This window comes from Pogona vitticeps, chromosome 2 (genome assembly GCF_051106095.1).
Source record: "Pogona vitticeps strain Pit_001003342236 chromosome 2, PviZW2.1, whole genome shotgun sequence".
Lineage (NCBI taxonomy): Eukaryota > Metazoa > Chordata > Lepidosauria > Squamata > Agamidae > Pogona > Pogona vitticeps.
The window spans coordinates 311,764,426-311,781,927 of record NC_135784.1 but is presented as its reverse complement, the minus strand read 5'-3'; the positions used below and the strand labels follow the sequence as shown (position 1 = coordinate 311,781,927).

Genomic DNA, 17,502 nt, shown 5'->3' with positions numbered 1-17,502 from the left:
AGGAAAAACCATAGCCTTGACTATTCGGACTTTTGTTGGCAAGGTGATGTCTCTGCTTTTTAAGATGTTGTCTAGGTTTGTCATCGCTTTCCTCCCAAGAAGCAGGCCTCTTTTAATTTCGTGGCTACTGTCACCATATGCAGTGATCATGGAGCCCAAGAAAGTAGAGGAGATCTATTTATCTTGTCTGTTACACTGAAGTCATAAAGGAGGTATGATTATTCTCTAATGTTTTTCACTCACTCTCATAACTTGCAAATTAGCCTTTTTTTGGGGGGGGGGGGTCTGGGGATTAGGGAGGAAACAGGACTGGTTAAGGAGGAAGGAAGGGAAGGGAAAAAAACAGTGTTGAGGAAAAAGGGCAGAAGAAGCCATAAGAAAACCTGAGAAGGTTCGACGTGGATGACAGCTTTTTCTGTATCACCCACTCCCTGAATGCAGAATGGCCGGGTGGACAGCGTGATAAATGAATGATAAGCTGAAACTCTACCTCTGGATGCAGAACTGAATCTTTTGAAAGTATTCTGCACAGAATTCTGCCCTACCAGTCTGGAATCAGAAGTAGATTCCCCCTCCTCGCATTCGTAAAAGGCCCTTTGTATTACAGATAATCGGGTCTGGGAGGAAAATCCCAGCACCGCTCAGGCCTGACATCAAAAAGCGAACTTTGCCATTTAAAAAGTTTGTCTCGGGTTGGAAACGGCGAGGAAAGTGCCGGCGGCAAACGAACCACAAACACAGGCACACAGGAAGCTGGCTCGCATCAAGCCCCCTCCCTGCTTCGTGTAGCCAAGGTCTGCCGGTAAGGAGGAACGGCTGTCCAGGATTGCAAGCCAGAGTCTTCTCTGCCCCACACCCTGTGATGCGACCCGGGACACCCTTTGCACTGGCGCTCCAGGGTTTGGGCCAGAATTCCTGACCTGTCTCACTCGGAGATCCCCGGGATTAAACACAGGATGTTTGCACAGACCCTGGAATTCCCTGGTGTTCTCCCGTCCTGCTGCTTAACATCCCCAAACCGACTCCGATGGTCATGCCTTCCGGTTGGGAAGGATGGGCTGCCAAATACCCCGGGGACCCTTGACAATTAAATTTCTAAGGTGGCGTCAACCTATTTCCAAAGGACCTTCCCCAGCTTAGTAAACCAGCGAGCCGATTTTAGCTCTAAGCCGCACGGTTCAACCTGTAATACAAGCTTAATGATATTAGGCATTAAGCAATTAATCCAGCCCCTTGGGAAGCTGCCCGCCCCGCCTTTGGGGGGATCGACCGGCGTCTGTGTCAGCCCGCCAACCCACTCCGTTGGGGACCTTCGTGAAACAGTTGTTGAAGCGGCGCATTTTAACAGAGTGCCATTTATGACACCGCGGTAGTTAAGAGACACGTTTTTCTCTCAGCACCACACATAAAGTTTGATGGCTAAATAGCTGTAAATGTTACTGAAGTCTGACAACTTCAAGAGGAAGAGGAAGCGGCCGCCGTGGAGCAGGGACCCGGCCCGGCCGGCTCTGCTCCAACGAGCCTTGCACTCTCGTAAAACCTCTTTTATATCGGGAGTGAGAATGTGCCGCGCGCACATGGACGCCTCTTTATTGGGCAGGGTGTGATGCTGAGAAAATGTAGTTAAACCTCTACGAGTCTTCCTGGGAGCAACACCCAGGTGCCTATAAATCACAACCACAGTTCTATTAAAAAGAGAGAGAGAGAGCGAGTGAGAGAGAGAGAGTATTTACTAAATAAAAAGAGACTTCCATTTTGGCCCACGCGCAGTTCGTTTTTGAGGCCACGTCTGGTGCGCGGGAGATAATGCGGCAGTTCAAGTTCCCTCCTCGAAATCCAGGGAGATGGTACAGCTGCTTCCACCCGGGGTGTGCATTTCAGATTTCTCAGACTAGACACATCCCATCATCTCACCCCATCAGCCTTGGAATCCCACTCACCCAACCTGGACCTTACGGACTCTTCAGTTTTGCACACCTGGAGAGAAGGCCCAGCCGGCAGGTTTCAAGCCGTCCCAAATGTTTGCAGAGAAGCTTCTTTTTCAAACAGGAACTTAGGCCCGCCCAAGCCAGGAAACCTGCCGGCTGGGCCTTCTCTCCAGGTGAGCCAAAGTTAAGAGCCTGTACGGTCTGGGGGGTCTGGCAGGTGGGACATCCAGAATGGAATATTCCCTGCAGCTACATGTCTATCAAGTCAGTCACCACTGAGCGCCACATCTCTCTGTTTATAAACCCAGGAGGAGGAGAACCCCAAGACAGGAAGGAGGGAGATTAAGCACGCCTTGCTCAAGCCCCCTCTCTATCATGCAGACGGGTGATCGATCCCCAACTAGTTAAAAAACCTGCCTTTGGACTATATACCATGCTTGACGTGTTTAAGTGCATTTCCATGCCTTAAAAAGAGACAGTTTCAAAGTCAAAGGAAGGGGTTTGGATTCAGATCTCTTCCTTCCATACTGGCTTCCAGCATGAAGGTGCATGTTTTTGGATGGAGCTTTTAGCCACGCCAGCCCCCGCCTGTACTGCCCAGAGCGCTACTGTATAGCCCAGGCACACATTCACCACCTTAATGAAATCACCTCCTTAGACCAGTGATCCCCAACCTTGGGCTTCTAGATGTTCTTGGACTACAACTCCCAGAAGCCTTCACCACCACCTCTGCTGGCCAGGATTTCTGGGAGTTGAAGTCAAAAAACATCTGGAGCCCCAAGGTTGGGGACCACTGCCTTAAACGGAGGCAGAATTATCCTGCGATCTTGTCCTCCAACCAGATTCATTATGGCAAAGTTGGACAGATAAAAGAGACCCACAGAGCCAGCCGGTCAGTTCGGTGTAACGACCCATGTGAGAGTAGACTGGGCTATTGCTGCTCTTTTGTGAGGGTAGGAAAAACACTCCAGACATATGGCCCATGTCAGGATAAGATCTTCATGAAGTAAACCTGAAGGTCTGTGCAAAGCTCTGAGTGGCATGCACGATAAATGAAGACCACGACATGCAAAGAGCAACGGTTTGGACAGACAGAACATTCCCTCAACTATTTACATGACTTTTCTTTAAATATATATATATATCTCACTCATCTCAGTTTTCCAGGGCAACAGTTGAACATTCTGCAAATACAGCTAGATTTGATCCTGAAGCAATCATCGGTCCTTTCTAAACACCAACAGCGCACAACAACATACATCCGATAACAAAACGAAGAACCACAAAGTCAAAGGGGAGAGCCAAGCTCTCTCTTGGTCCCTTTCAACAGTCAAGAAGGAATAACCTTGACTGTCAGTGCTCACACTTTAAATGCACATGCTCCCCCTTCGTCCTTGGCGAGTTCTTTAGCTGCGAAAAGCTTATACGAAAGAGAGAGGAAAAGATGCACAGAGCAAAGGAAGAATCAAAGGCTTAAGAAATCTGAAAGGCTCCCTCTCTAAATTTACATGTAGGTGCAAATTCTCCAGCAACAGCTGCGCCCCTTTGCTCGTTATTTTTCACCACCTCCATTTCCTGCTTAAATATTCAAGTTCAACCCTGGAAAGAAAGAAAGCATGCACACATACGTACGTATACACACACGTACACACACACACAGAGAGAGAGAGAGAGAGAGAGAGAGAGAGAGAGAGAGAGACTAAGGCACAGTGTAGCTAGTACAGTATAAGACAGGCAATCCTTTGCGCTTCTAAGATAATGGATTTGGGCGTTTGATAGCCTGCCGTGATTCGGTTACTAACTTCTTCAAGATTCTTTTTCAAATTCTGACACTAATCTCTTTAGGGCCATCATTCCTGCAGTCATTTTAAGGTGAGATAATTTATATATCTAAATGCACACATCATTTTCCACAGTCATTTTTAAACACCAGGTCTCCTGATCTGATCTGGTTTCCCAATTTGTGCTGGTGCGTGCACCTCCCAATTCAATTTGCGCTACCGCTACAGATCAATTTATAAATCCAGCCCCAAATCCCGTTCGAAACTGAATCTGGACATTTTGCACTGATCCAGACCTCACAACGAACAGGACTCTTGGCTTCCCATCCCTGCGAAGTAGGTCTACGTGAGAGCCTGAGACCAGGGCCTCCTCCAGCGAACGTGATGGCCAAGTGGGGATCTGAAACAGGGTGTCTTAAGTTCTAGCCCAATGCCCTAACCACTACACCACAGGGACATAAGAGGATCCATGTCCCACATTCCTTTCAATGTGCGACTTCAGTGGATGGATGGGTTTTATATTCCCCAGGAAATTCAAAGTATTACGGATTGTGTTATATGTTAGATCTAATGCAAAAATGTTGAAAAATGTCCTTTGGAGGCTGTAAGAACCAAAGCGGGCCACTGGATGCCCACCAAGATTGTGGTGGTGTTTATTAAAGGGGAACACACACACACACAGCCGGCTTTCTCTAAGGATCTCTTCAAAGATTGGAGTCTGTTGAGTCTTGAGCCCAGTCATCCTCACCCTGGGTGGGCACAAGAGGATGGCAATTTCTCCTGAGTAAACACAGCGGCAAGTGTCCCTTTCTGTCCAGTCCTTCTCGCATGTCGCGCTCGGTGGCTTTTCCATTGCCTTTGTTTGACCTGCTGCAAAGAGGGGGGGGGAGGAAGGGGAAAGAGAGACACTTATCTCCCTTGGAACGCATCCCAGCTTTGAAGCATCTGCAGAGCTAGTTTGGAAACTTTCTGGGAACATGGAGCCCCCCAAAGACTTTGGACGCTTCCTCTCTATCTCGACTGCATCTGCAGCAAGGCTGTGAAAAATGCTGAAGCCCACCGAACCAGAGGCAGGGATCAGGGGAGCATTTGGATCAAGGGTGCAAATCTAGGCCAGCTCCCTTGGCCCACTTTGACAGCTGTGCACTTTATCTCCCATCTCAGATGGCTTCCTAGCACATCTGTCTTTTTACCATCTGCAGGGAAGCCCATTTCTCCTAAGGTGACCTTTTCAACCACAGAGGTCCAGGAATTCGCTGGGCCCCAAACGGTCCATAAATCAAGGCATGCATTATCTCTAAGGAAGGAGCTGACAACTCCCTTGGAGGCTCCAGCCCAGGTTTAGAAAAACAGTCCAGATTCCTAGCAGCGAGAGCAACAGCAACGGGTCACAAGACTTCATCTAAAAGATCTTTGAGCTAATTCACACCACTATTTTGACTATTACCTTGAGTTCATTGTTACGGAAACTAAGGCAACGGGAACAACTGCGAAAACCTTCGGTCCAGGGAGTTGTCAAGCTGAAATATCCCTGATGTACTTATTGCTCGGTGGACAGGGCTCATTGAATCCTAGAATCGTAGAGTTGGAAGGGGCCTCGAAGGCCATTGCGTCCAACCCCCTGCTCAAGGCAGGAATCCCCATCGAAGCCAATGACGATCCGGTTTTCTCTTGAAGGCCTCCAGCGCTGGAGCGCTCAACACCTCCCCCTGAACTCATGGGCTCCATTGCTGTACTTCTCGAACAGTTAAGAACATACAGATCTCTGCTAGAGCATCTCTGTGTGTAAGAGATCTACGTGCATCTGCACGATGCAGTTCCAGCAGCTCAGTGATGCCCCTTTAATAACCGTGGATCCGTCTGAGTGGAGTCTTGGATCTGTGGTCGGGAGAGGGAATTAACATTCTGGGCTAGCCAAGTCTCTTCGACTTGGCCAAATAGCCCGGAAAAGCCTACAACCACCCTCGGATCCCGGCCATGAAAGCCTTCAAGAACACATCGCTTCGACTCCTTTGAACTGCAGCACAGAAGTCTCAGTCCTTCACCTTAACCACAAATTCCAGCAGCCCGCAGGATGGAAAGGTGGCAGATAAAGCGGTATCCGACGGTCTGTGCACGCATCCGGTGGACACCCTTTCTGTGTCTCCCTGGGAGTTTGCCCTGGAGGGGAGCCCTCTCTGGCTTGTTGCCTGCAAGGATGGACCTCGCGGCAAAGGGCAGACCAGACGGGGCCCCTTCTGAAATGGAGCACCGGCTCGGACTTGGCTTCCCATGTTATTATTCCCAGAACTATAGAGTGACAAGATCTCCCCAAGATCGTCGACTCCAACTCTTGGCGACCAGCGTGGGAATCCACCATCGAAAAGCATCTCCAAGGGAAAAGGGGCCCACTGACCCTGCTCCGGTTCTGTCACCGAGCAGCCTTGTTTATCAGGCAGGTCTTTCTGGAGTCTCCTCAACGGCTCCTTTCTTATCATCTGAATCCCTTGTGGAGCCTCACAAAGGAAGCTTTCCCCCCCATCTTCCCAGTGGCAGTTCTTCAGATATTTAAAGAGGGTTGTTTGGTTGGTTGGTTGTTGTTGTTGTTTTTTTAAATCACCCTCTTGGTGGTCTCTTCTCCGGGTGGAAGACACTAGACGCCTTCAAACGATTCTCCCCAGGACTTCATTTCCAAATTGTCCTGGAGAACACACTCCAGCTTCTCAAGGACAGCCTCCTCAGCGCCCAGAACTACAGGGCAGGACATCTGAGGAAGGGAACGGGCAAGCTCTGCTTTTAGCTCAGCTACCGTGGCTTTGCTTGCGTGAAGTACCTGGCAAACGAAGTGCTACATCAAGAGAAAAGAGACCGATCCGCTCACGGAGGCTCTGCGGGTGAGAGAGAGCCCAACCCACCAATGTTCTCATGCAGGGGGGACTCAGCGGGAGAGCATCTGCAAGCAGTCGACTCTCTTCTCTTCATGCACACGATGCTTCTCACTCCAGAATGCTGACAAGGGCTGAGGGCTGCGTTAATGTGCTCAGGGATGCCGAGACGGGGCTACTCACTACTCTGGGGGAAGGTCCCATGCAAAGGCTTGCCCTCAGCAAGGCAAAACGTGATGCCTTTGATCCAGCCTTCCTAGGAAACGGCCACTGGCCATCCATAGTCATCCGGAAAGAGGCTTAAGGCTTCGTTCTAGCTATCTAAGCCAGAGACTAGCAGCACACCTGGGGGGGGGGGGGGGGGGAGAAAGGCTCTCTTTCCGAAGGGCCTTTACAGGGACCCTCTTCCTGCTTCGAAACACTGGGCGGTATTGGGCAAAATGCAATTGCCGAAAGTTATGCCAAAGTAAAGCAGATCGGGAACCAGGAATCATTAGTTTTAACTACTCGAAAGGGGTGTGTGTGTGTGTGTGTGTGTGTGTCTGTCTGTCTGTCTGTCTATTTGTGTGCGTGCGCATGCATACTTTAAAAATAATTAATTAAGGATGGCTCCTCCCCTCCCAGATGATTCATGATGCCTAACTTTGCAGGATCCATTTAATTCTCAAAAAAAGGGGCTTTGCTTCTTAATCTACAGTACTTATAGAAGGGGAAGGTTCTCCTTGCCTGGCTCTCACAAATTCTGAAAAAGAAAAAAAAAAGTTTCCCCCTGCACCCCCCCTCCTTTGCCGCCTTGCCCTTCCTCTTCTGGTTCCATTTTATCAAGACTTCTGGAAGGAGGGGAAATGTAATTGGATGGGGCCAATGCACTCCCCCACGCTAGCACACAGGAGAGGAGGAGAGGAGGAAGGGGGTGCCCAGCACGGACGGGAGCAAAAACCCAGAAAATTACATGCTTTAAAGGATCACATTGCACTGCTCCGTATTTTCCACCAGCCGGGTGGCTATTAGTGCGGCTTTGATCACACAGGTAATTTGTCAGGCTGCATGTCGTAAATATGTTGCTCTGTTGTCACATAGAGGCAGGGGGGGAAAAAGCCAAGGCAATAAACACACCGTGGGTCCCTCCGATAGCCAATTCTGATGCTAGAAACAAAGCAAAACAAAGCCGCACCTCTGGCACCACTTAGAACAGGGGACGGAGTGGCCTAACATGTGGGAACGCCCTGCCCCAAAAAGGCTTTAAGCAGCCTTTCAGATGCAGTTCCTGGAAAGAACTGGGCTTTACCCTCCAAGCCATTTGGCGATTGATAGTTCAATGTCCAATTTGCCTCCGAAGTCACCCATTGCAGGGGCTGCAATCCTGTAGCTCCTCCATTTGTGTGGCTTAAGCCTGAACTAGGACTGGTTTAGGACATTATGGATAACCCATCCCCAGAAGAGGGAATTCCTTAACTTCAGAAAGCATTGTTATCTGTTTCCATATATTCTGAGAATGTGGGAAGTATGTTGACATTTTGAAGTTTGGTCTTTAGGGAAATACATAAAAGAAACAAGCAAGTTAAAAATAGAAGTTTGCCCGAAGATAACCCTTTCATGAATATTTGATGGGGAGCAATGGAGTCGGGGGCAATGAAAGACTTAATTTCAAACTTAATAATAGCAGCAAGGTTAATGACAGCGAAGAACATTAAGCACAATCTTAAACTGAATGAATGCTATAAAGAAGTTTTGAATATAGTTATTAATGATAAATTAGCCTGTGATATGAAAATTAAGAAGGGCTTGCAACATGAAAATAGTTTTATGGATACATGGGGAGATTTTAAGAAAGAGAAAAGGGCTGTGAACCTTCACAAGAATCAACACAGTTTTGGAGGCAGCTTTGCGGTTCCGTAATGAAGGAAAATTGGTTATAACTCCAGATGGTCCCCGTGTGGAGGTGCACTTATTGTTTGTATTGTGCTACATCTGTTTGTTTGTCTCTCTCTGTGTGTGTTATGAAGATGTCCTTTTTAGTTGTTCTTTGTTGTTCTTCTTCTTTTTTCAGATTTTAAATAAAAGGAGGGGAAAGGAAGCATTGGGTTGTCAACCAGAGAAGCTCTTTTGACTTTGCTTAGTTTGCAAATGAGCTTGCTCCGTTTGGTGACCGGTTGTCAGGAGGTTCAGAAGCGGCCTCGTTGGCAAGGCTGCTGGAATTGTGTCGCTGGAACCCAAAAGGGGTTTCGGCTCTAATGACAGAACATCTGCAACGCTCGGAGAGGTTGTACCAACCCTAGCAAAGAGCAAGCCTTTCTCCCAGCCTTGGTGAACCCGGCAGTCAGGTAGGCGACCCACACCGATTCCTCCTGGCCAGCAGAGAGCCTGCTGGGCTACTGAGGATGACCCAAGCTGCTAGCCCTGCCTTCCTTCTGGTGGAATCATCCTTCATGAGCTCCCTGATGTGGAGATGCAGCATGCTCTGATTCCAAGAGCATCTTTCTTTCTTCCTCTCTCTCTCTCCTGGCTCTGCTGGGCTCAGAAATTCATTGTCCTGCAGTCAATGTTTGGGAAGAAACTTCCACGAGGTTCCCCACCGCAGCGGAAACACCCAGAGGTAGAGATGCATGTGCACATAGCTCAGTGGTTTAGGCCTCTGGCTGTGCAATCAGAGGTTGGGAGTTTGATTCCCCTTCCCTGTTCCTCCTGGACAGGGGCCGGACGCCGTGATCCAGAGGGTCCCTTCCAGCTTGGCCCTTCTAAGATGATGATGATGGTGATGAGGGTTTCCTCTTGGCACAGAGTGTCAGAGATGGGGCTGGATTTGGAAACCCGCTGGTTGGAGGGGGGGCGCTCCAGGCTTCTCCAAAAAAGGGGTGAATAACTACCCCCCTCCCCTGCCAGGGACCTTCCGCTCCTCCGTCCTTTCCACAAGAAAGAGGACAGCCTGTGATCAACCAGGCGCTCCATCGATGGGACTTCAGGGAGGATTATGCAAAGGCCAAAATATCTTTGGGTAAGGCATGCAGGGGTGGGGGGGGGTGGGAACGGATGCGGCAAGGTCAGGGCTCCCAGGGAGCCAGGGGGAGAAGGAAAGAGGGGGGATCATTTCCTCCCACCCCCTCCATTTTCTGCAAGCCTCCTGCCTCTTTAAAGACAGATCCACTCCGTACTTGGCCCGGTTGTTCCCCACCCAGTCAAATGCCCCCCCCCCAATCCGGCTCTGTCACTACGACCGATAGCCCATGCACACAAAGGGCTGAAAGGAAACCATTATTCCCGGGAGGTTCCCCTCGCCTCCTCACCAATATTTTTGGAAGATAATTTCACCTTGGAATTTCCACACCATTTCAAGACACTGGACTGTCTACCCACTCTCTCTATATCATGTGTAGTTTTATACACATAAATAATTCTGTGCAATGTGATGCAGCTCTAACACACACCCATGCATATGCCTTCCCCCCCCCCCAACACCAAGTGAGAAAGGTTTTCCAAGCGCTTTCCTTACAGGGGAGTTGTCCTGGAACCCCCCGATCACACTGGGCACCCCTTTTCTGGACCTCTTTGAGGAAGAAAATAACTTTTTTTTTTTTTGAGCAACTCTCCGTTATGCCGCGCACGGGTTGCCCACAGCAATATCTCCCAAAGATCACATCCTGGGCCTTGAAATTGAATTATCAGACGACATGAGGTGGAAGATGGGACATGTGCAAGTTCTTCCTTTCAGGCTTCCTTCCGCCGTTCAAAGCGACTTGCCTGAGCCACGAGACCCGAGGAACAAACCCAACATTACCACCCAATGCCCCACAGTGGAGACAGAAGCGGGCCATCGTTTCCCAAATGTGGATCGCGGCAAGCTGGCCGTAAAGCAAACAGACAGCCTTTTTCCCCTCCTCGGAGAGCTTGGCTGCTAACAATGTATGAACCGTATCGCGAACCAGCTCAGTCCCTCCGACCGCTTCCATGCCTGTGGCACTCAGGAAGCTCGGTTTGCCAAGCCAGAGCGACACCACCGGGAGAGACCGCACACCGTCCACTAGAGCCCTGGGCAGGCATCATAAGATGCTGGAAAGAAACGGGCAGACAAAAAGCAGATGCCGAGCACGGCCGATTAATCAGTGCACAATCCCTTCCGTGTTTACCTGCAGATCAACCCCCCACCCCTCAACCCTCCCCAAGAGTCCAGGGGGATTTTTGTACCCTCAGGCTTGCAGCATCCATTCTTTTAAGGTTCCACCGGGCCGATTCCTGAGTGCAGTGTGCCAGTTTCTGTGCACACAAATTGTGTCCCCGGTGTAACCTTTCATCGAATCACAGATTCATGGAGTTGGAAGGGGCCTCTAAGGACATCGAGTCCAACCCCTTACTCAAAGCAGGGATCCAAATGAAAGCAGATCTGACAGAGGGTGGTCCGGTTTTCTCTTAAATGCCTCCAGCATTAAAAGTGCTCGCCACCTCTTTCGCTCCTGGGCTCCATTGTCGTACTGCTCTAACAGTTCAGACATTTTTCCTGATATTCAACCGAAATCCGGCTTCCTGGAACTTGAGCCCACCGTGGCGGGTCCTGCACTCTGGGATGATCGAGAACAGGTCCTGCCCCTCCTCTGCAGGTGAGCCTTTCGAGGATTTGAAAAGTGCTACCACATGAAGGTGCCCCAGAGACAGAATGATTTTTTTTTTTTGGCACACCAAAATTCAGAGTCGTATGACCTTTGCGGTACATCCCATTTCCCCCCTCCCCACATTCCTGGGCATGGCCCATTTTCTTTTCTGAAAGCCAACTGCGCTTGAGAAAGCGTTACTGCCCCCCCAGACCCCTGCCCCAAGCCAAGGCTACCTCAGAGCAAGGCAAGGCAAGGCAGGCTGCCCGCATGTCCCAAGCTTCCCAAGTGCAAGCAGAGGTCCCCTGCTAATCCCTGGCTTCTGCCACCACCAAGGTATCAAATGATGAAGCGCTGTATCTAGACCGAGGCCCAGAGGAAATCTGGAAGGAAAGGCGTCAAGGCAGAGGCAGGAGAAGGTGGACGGGGCAAAATGTCACCCTCTGGAAAGGAGACGGGGGCTTCCTGCGAGGGCACTTCCTTTCCCAGAGAGAGGGAAAATAAATCACATCTCAACCTCCCCAGTCCAAAAAGGCGATTTCCCCTTTTCTGGAGAGTTGGGCCTGCGTTTCGAGCTGTGTGGGTTTCACAATACAGTAAACCTGTTTTCCTTCCAACAGCATCACTGGGGCTGCAGAATGTGAGACTTCTCAAGTTTCCAGTCCTGAAGCAAACTGAGTTTGCCATTGTCGACTGTCAAGATTCACAGAAGCTGGGGAAAAGTCCTCACTATGGCACTCACAGAGAGGATCAAGAGCGAATGCCATTGGGACAGACCCAGAGGAAGGGACCTCGTGGCAGGTGGAAGGGGCTCTGGGAGGTTGGAAGCCTCTCTCTCACACACACACACACACACCCAAACCACAGAGAACTGATCTGGGCGGCTCGCTTCGCCCTCTCAAATGCCTCCAGGTTTCGTTTGCAACCTAAGGAGCAGAGCCTCCTTTGAGCTTTTTTTGATCGACCCCAGAGCTGCCGCCTGCAAAGTAACCTTTCCCAGTTCTCCACCTAATAAATTGTCAGAAAACTCCTAATGTAAGTGAAAGACAGTCTGCTTTGTGCCACAACCTCGTTCTTTATCACTGGCCACCAGAAATCCTATGAAGGTGGAGGGAGCCGGCGGCTGGATGAAATCCGACTTCTCCCATTGACCCCTGCCCAGCTCCTCTTCCAAGTCCCTTTCCTTCCTACATGACACTGGCATTGGATCCGTGTGAGTTTTCTGCGGGGCCAGATTCTAGCCAGAGTTCCACCCAATAAGAACTGTTTTTGCAGGACGACACAAGGGATGATGTAAATCCTCGTTTTGGCTCATTCTTGCATACCGGAATTAAGAACCACAAATTTATTCCCCCTCACCTTCTCGGGAGAGAGTGAGATATTTCGAGCGGCTCTTGGCAAGAAAAGAAAATAACAGTTTAAAACAAAAACAAAACAAAAAGGCTTTAACACAAATAATACAATTTTTTTTTTTACAAACTATTGACGGCTGTTGTTTAGCTGAACCAAGAATTAAGAAGGAAAAGTGGGTCGCAGGCTGAAAAGGTTTTTTTTGCCACAGCTGCTACAGAAGCCAGCCCACGGTCTCTCCGCTAGGTAAGACAGGTAGCAACCCCCAAATAAACAAGGTGAACAAGTCCACCAACCAAGGCAGGATGAGAGAACTCACTCGCCCAGCAAAAGAAGCGTGCAAGATTCAGAGGAGGGAGGGAGGGAAGTGGCAAGCCCACATCTGCTCTTCTGCGTAAATGCACAGTAAGGATGAAAATAATACTCACTCCAAAAACTACTCATTCTTGCTGATTTTGGCGGCTTTGAGATGGCAAGGCACCTCGGTGAGAAATTTTAAAGCCTCGGGGAGCAACTTTTCTCCAGCTAAGGGCAAGACAAAAGCTCTTTCCTGCAACCCGATTCTCGGCTATTTGCACAAAATGTTCCCAGCGTGTTTTTGCCTTGGAGAAGCAAAGTGCACACAAGTCGGCCCAAAAGGATGGGCTGATTGTTAAGAAAGATGCCGGCAATGCGGCCCGGTGCTTCAGGCTCTTAAATAAGGCAGCAATCATCCTAATTTTGCAAATTGCACGGTTTAGTGCCAAAGAAAAAGAGAGCAAAAAAACCCAGCCAACTTTGCATATGGTTCTCCCCAATGTGAGAAAATTGAAATGTCCAGGAAATTCCTGACCGTCCTCAACAGAGAGGAGAATGTTGTAACCCCTCATTCTTGTTATGCAAGGGTGACACGTATATTAAACCTGAATATTGCCAGATGAGAGCTGCATTAACCACTTGTACTTTGTGGAACAGTCTCCCGCAGAGTCGCATCCTGGCACTGTTATTTTAGAACATTTGCAGAAAAGATCATCTAACATCTCCATCCTCCAGGAGTTTCATCTGTGCTGATGATCTTGTCTTGACAGCCAAGGGGGAAACCTTTGTGTCCATTGAGTACTGGCTAACGGCCATGTTAGAAGAGCTTTCCTTATATTAGAAAAAGAATCAGCTGAAGCCAAAACCCTTTAAAAACACAGATCTGTGCCTTCCACATAAATAACAGAGAAGCAGAGAGGAAGCTCTTGAGTTAGCTGGGTAAGAGAGGTTTTTGAAAGAGCGCCTTACCCCAAAGTATTTGGGTGGCCCTCTGGATCGAACCCTGACCTACAATAAAACATCATCTAAACACCAAACAGAAAGTTGCCACCAGAACTTACTTAGAAAACAGGCTGGGTCAAACAGGGTGCGCACCCACACACCATAAGGCCAACAGCTTTGTCCACAGCAGAATATGCTTGTGCCGTACGCATGGTATAAATCAGCACATGCTAAACAAATGGGGGTAGTTCTTAATGAATCGTGTAGAATTATTACTGGATGCCCGAAACTTAGCCCCATTGAAAATGTCTAGAAGTACGTTGAGAGGTGCTAGTTAATAAACAAATGTTCATTAAGACAGCAAAAATGGAGGAAAACTTTTCTGCACATCTCTGAAACTCTAAATATTGAACCAGGAGAGGCTGTGCTAAACCTATGGAGAACAAAACCAACGAATTTTGCTGAATGAATGAATGAATGAATGAATGAATGAATGAATGCCAAAGAGTGTCTCCCACCAGCCAGGACAAGACTCTGGCTGGACCATCTGGAAGTCACTGCATAGATTTTGAAGAGAAGTAGGAAGATCAAAGAACAATCCAGTAAAATGAGGGCTACTTGGAGAGAGGACAAATGTTCTGTGACTGTGGAGAAATTCAATCCATGCAGCATTAATGCGCATGCCACTTAGGCTCCACCCTGCATGCAAAAGACATCTGCACCGCTGTGTCTCATCTCGTGGTGACCCTCGGTGGGCCAGGCAGAAGCCTGAACCCCAGAGAGGAATGCGACTCTGAGGCTGCCTCCCTCTTCCAGCCCTCAGGATTGCTGCCACCGGTTGCTGCAGGCACAGCCCTCGCCCGAAGCCTCTGGGCAGAGTGCTCAGCTGCAGGGGAGGGTGGGCTCATTCTGCTCCTCTCAGGGAGACCAGCGGCCCAGATTCTGCAGCCCAGCTTCCCTTCCAGCGGCCCATGCCTGCAGCTGAACTCAGACTGGGGCTCCATCAGCCCAGCCATACAAATCTGGTCCTGGGGACATTCTCCTTGTTGCAGACAAGACCCTTCCTCGTTCCAGGTCTTGCCCGCCTTGTCAGCTCCTTGGTCCTTGTTCCTAACTCCCCACCTATGTCTAACTTTTTGGATCGGCTTGTCTGCACTTTCTTTCTGTTCACGGTGAACTCCCGGCCTCTTTGGTGAGCCTCTGGTGACCTGCCATCCTCCGTTGACTCTGCTCTGAGGTTAGACTTCCTTGACCCGGTGCCTCCACTGGCCCAGACTGGACCTGCTGGTCCAGACCTCCAGAGATCAGGAGACAAGCGTGGAACTCCTTGGATCTGGAGGTTTCACATGACCCCCTAAAAGACTGGGAAATAGATTTTAAAACTGGCGATTCTTGCAGGAGTGGGAGCTACCTCGGCTTTGCCTTCTGCCGTCTGAGCATCTGTACAGGTTCCCCCTCCTATTACTGCTGGTGTTTCCACAGAGACGCTCTTGTGTTGGTGGCATGGCCACGCCAAGCAATGCCCTTTACAAGTAAATAAACAAACAAAAGAAGATACCCACACCCACATGCTTCCTTGTGCCAACATGAAATAAAGCAGAATTTGTCAAAGAAATAGTCCCCCCCCACAGCCCTGAGGTATCACTGCTATCTGCGTTGCAAGAACTGCAACTTGTTCAAACTTTGCCAAACACAAGTACTTTTCTTAACAATTAATAGGTTTTTTAAAAATATATCCTTGTCCCCAAAGACATGGGACGGTTTTATTGCACAATCCTAGAATCTTAGAGTTGGGAGAGGCCCATAAGGCCATCGGGTCCGATCCCCTGCTCAAGGCAAGGATCTCGGTCAAAGCAGATGATGACAGACGATGGTCCGATTTTCTCTTGAAGGCCTCCAGTGTTGGAGGGCTCGCCATCTAGAAGGTAATCCTACGTACATCCCGCAGGCAGTCAAAATCATGACTCCAGTCAGCCTGTCATTAGAAGTGTGACTCACTTAAGCCGTTAAATGGGTTTGTTTGTGCCCCAGCCAGGTCCCCTCAGCTGTGGAAGCTTTAAATGAGCTTGCTTTTCGCCCACAATTAGATATCAAGGAAGAAGCCGAGGCTCCCTTGGCAAAGCTGATTTTGAAACATAAATATGCTTGTCGTTTGCAACTGACATGTATGCCAGTCTGAGGATTATTGATTGGTAGAGTGGGCTGTAAAATACTAGCACAAACTAATAAATAACTGGATAGTATAAATCAGAAAAGGGCCGTGTGGTCTCCAAAACAATATAAATGCAGGAACAGGTGATCCCTTTATTAAACTACTACAAAAACCTAGCCAAAAAAAAACCAAAAAAACCAGACAGCAAACTTTTGATGATCATTCATCTTTCTCAGGCTGTGCACCAAGTCCCTGTAGGCAGGTTCGGAAAATTAGATGCTTTTATTGCAATCCCAGTTTTGAATTGGAAAGAGTTGGGTGATAAATTCCAGACTAATGGCTGAGGAGGCGTCTAAACACCATACAAGCCTTTTGCAGATGGCATGTGCTTCCATCTCAAGAAGCTAACCTGTTCCCAACAATGGCCACGAGACTTTGGTAGTCTAATGAAAGTGTGTAATTTTCTGAACTACCCACAAGGACTTGGCGCACAGCCTGAAGAAGAGGAATTATCCTCGAAAGCTCGCTGTCTGTTGCTTGCTTGCTTTTTTTTTAAAAAAAGTGGTCTAATAAAGGCATCACCTGCTCCTGCATTTGCATCGAATAAAAGTAATTACCTGGAGCCCAGCCCAGCTTTTTCCCTGTGGGGTGAGAGGCTCACGCCTCACAACCTAAACCTAAAACACATCAGCTTCTGTTGTGCCCTAAAGACCGAGGCCAAACCGAAATGGATGGAGAGAAAGTGTGACCGGCTGAGGACAAGAGATTCTCCTCTCTCCGTTCCTGGAGGGATGCTCACCCCAAATTCTGCCGCCCCTCCTTTCCAGGCTGACTTCTCCCAAGGATCCACCTTCAACATTTTCCTTTGGCCAAACTCAGGCTTAAGTGGCGGAAAGTTCGGAGAATTTATCGAGGCCAGACAGACTCCTCCAGGGCAGCCAGGGGTCACAGCCAAACCGAGGCCCTAAGCAGAACTGAGGTTTAGATGTGGTGGTGTATGTATGTATGTGTGTGTGTGTGTGTGTGTGTGTGTGTAAGAGAGAGTTTTGTTTCGTGAAGGCCTAGAAATAAAAGAGAAGATGGAAAACTGGTGCCAAGCCTCCCCCACCTTGTTTTCTCATGCCTTGCCCAATCAAGGGCTCTGGAAGCGTATTACCTCTTGCTTTGGAAATGGCTGAACATTCAATAAAACTCCAGCTCCCTTTTGGAGCGAGGCTTGGCGTCAAAAGCCTGTTTTGTTCCGAAACAATCGCCTCCGATTTAACCTCAGCAACGTCCCCAGGTACGGTTCGCCCGGTCAGGGAACTCCCAACTCACTCCTAGCTGGTCCAAAGACACTGAAAGATCAGCAGAAATCCAGGCCAACACGGGGAGCCGAAGGGTTTTTTTTTTGTTTGTTTTGTTTTTTGCTTTAAGCGTCCTTTACTAATAAAAAACGCATTTGTTTGGGAGGAAGCCTTTTGATCTGGTCGAGAAACACGGCTTTCTCTGCTGAACTGTTTCAAAGGAGCAGAGGGGTTAGTCTATGGAAACATTTCAGACAAAGCTGAGCCACGCAATTTAAAAAACTGGCAGCGTGCAACCGAAAACGTAAAGAGACGGAAA

At 48.9% G+C, this 17,502-nt stretch overlaps 1 protein-coding gene across 16 annotated transcripts in view; it reads right to left on the bottom strand.

Annotated features, from left to right (window-relative positions):
- Positions 1–17,502, bottom strand: part of CNTFR (ciliary neurotrophic factor receptor) — a 385,998-nt gene that overhangs the window by 197,777 nt on the left and 170,719 nt on the right. The window lies entirely within an intron of this gene.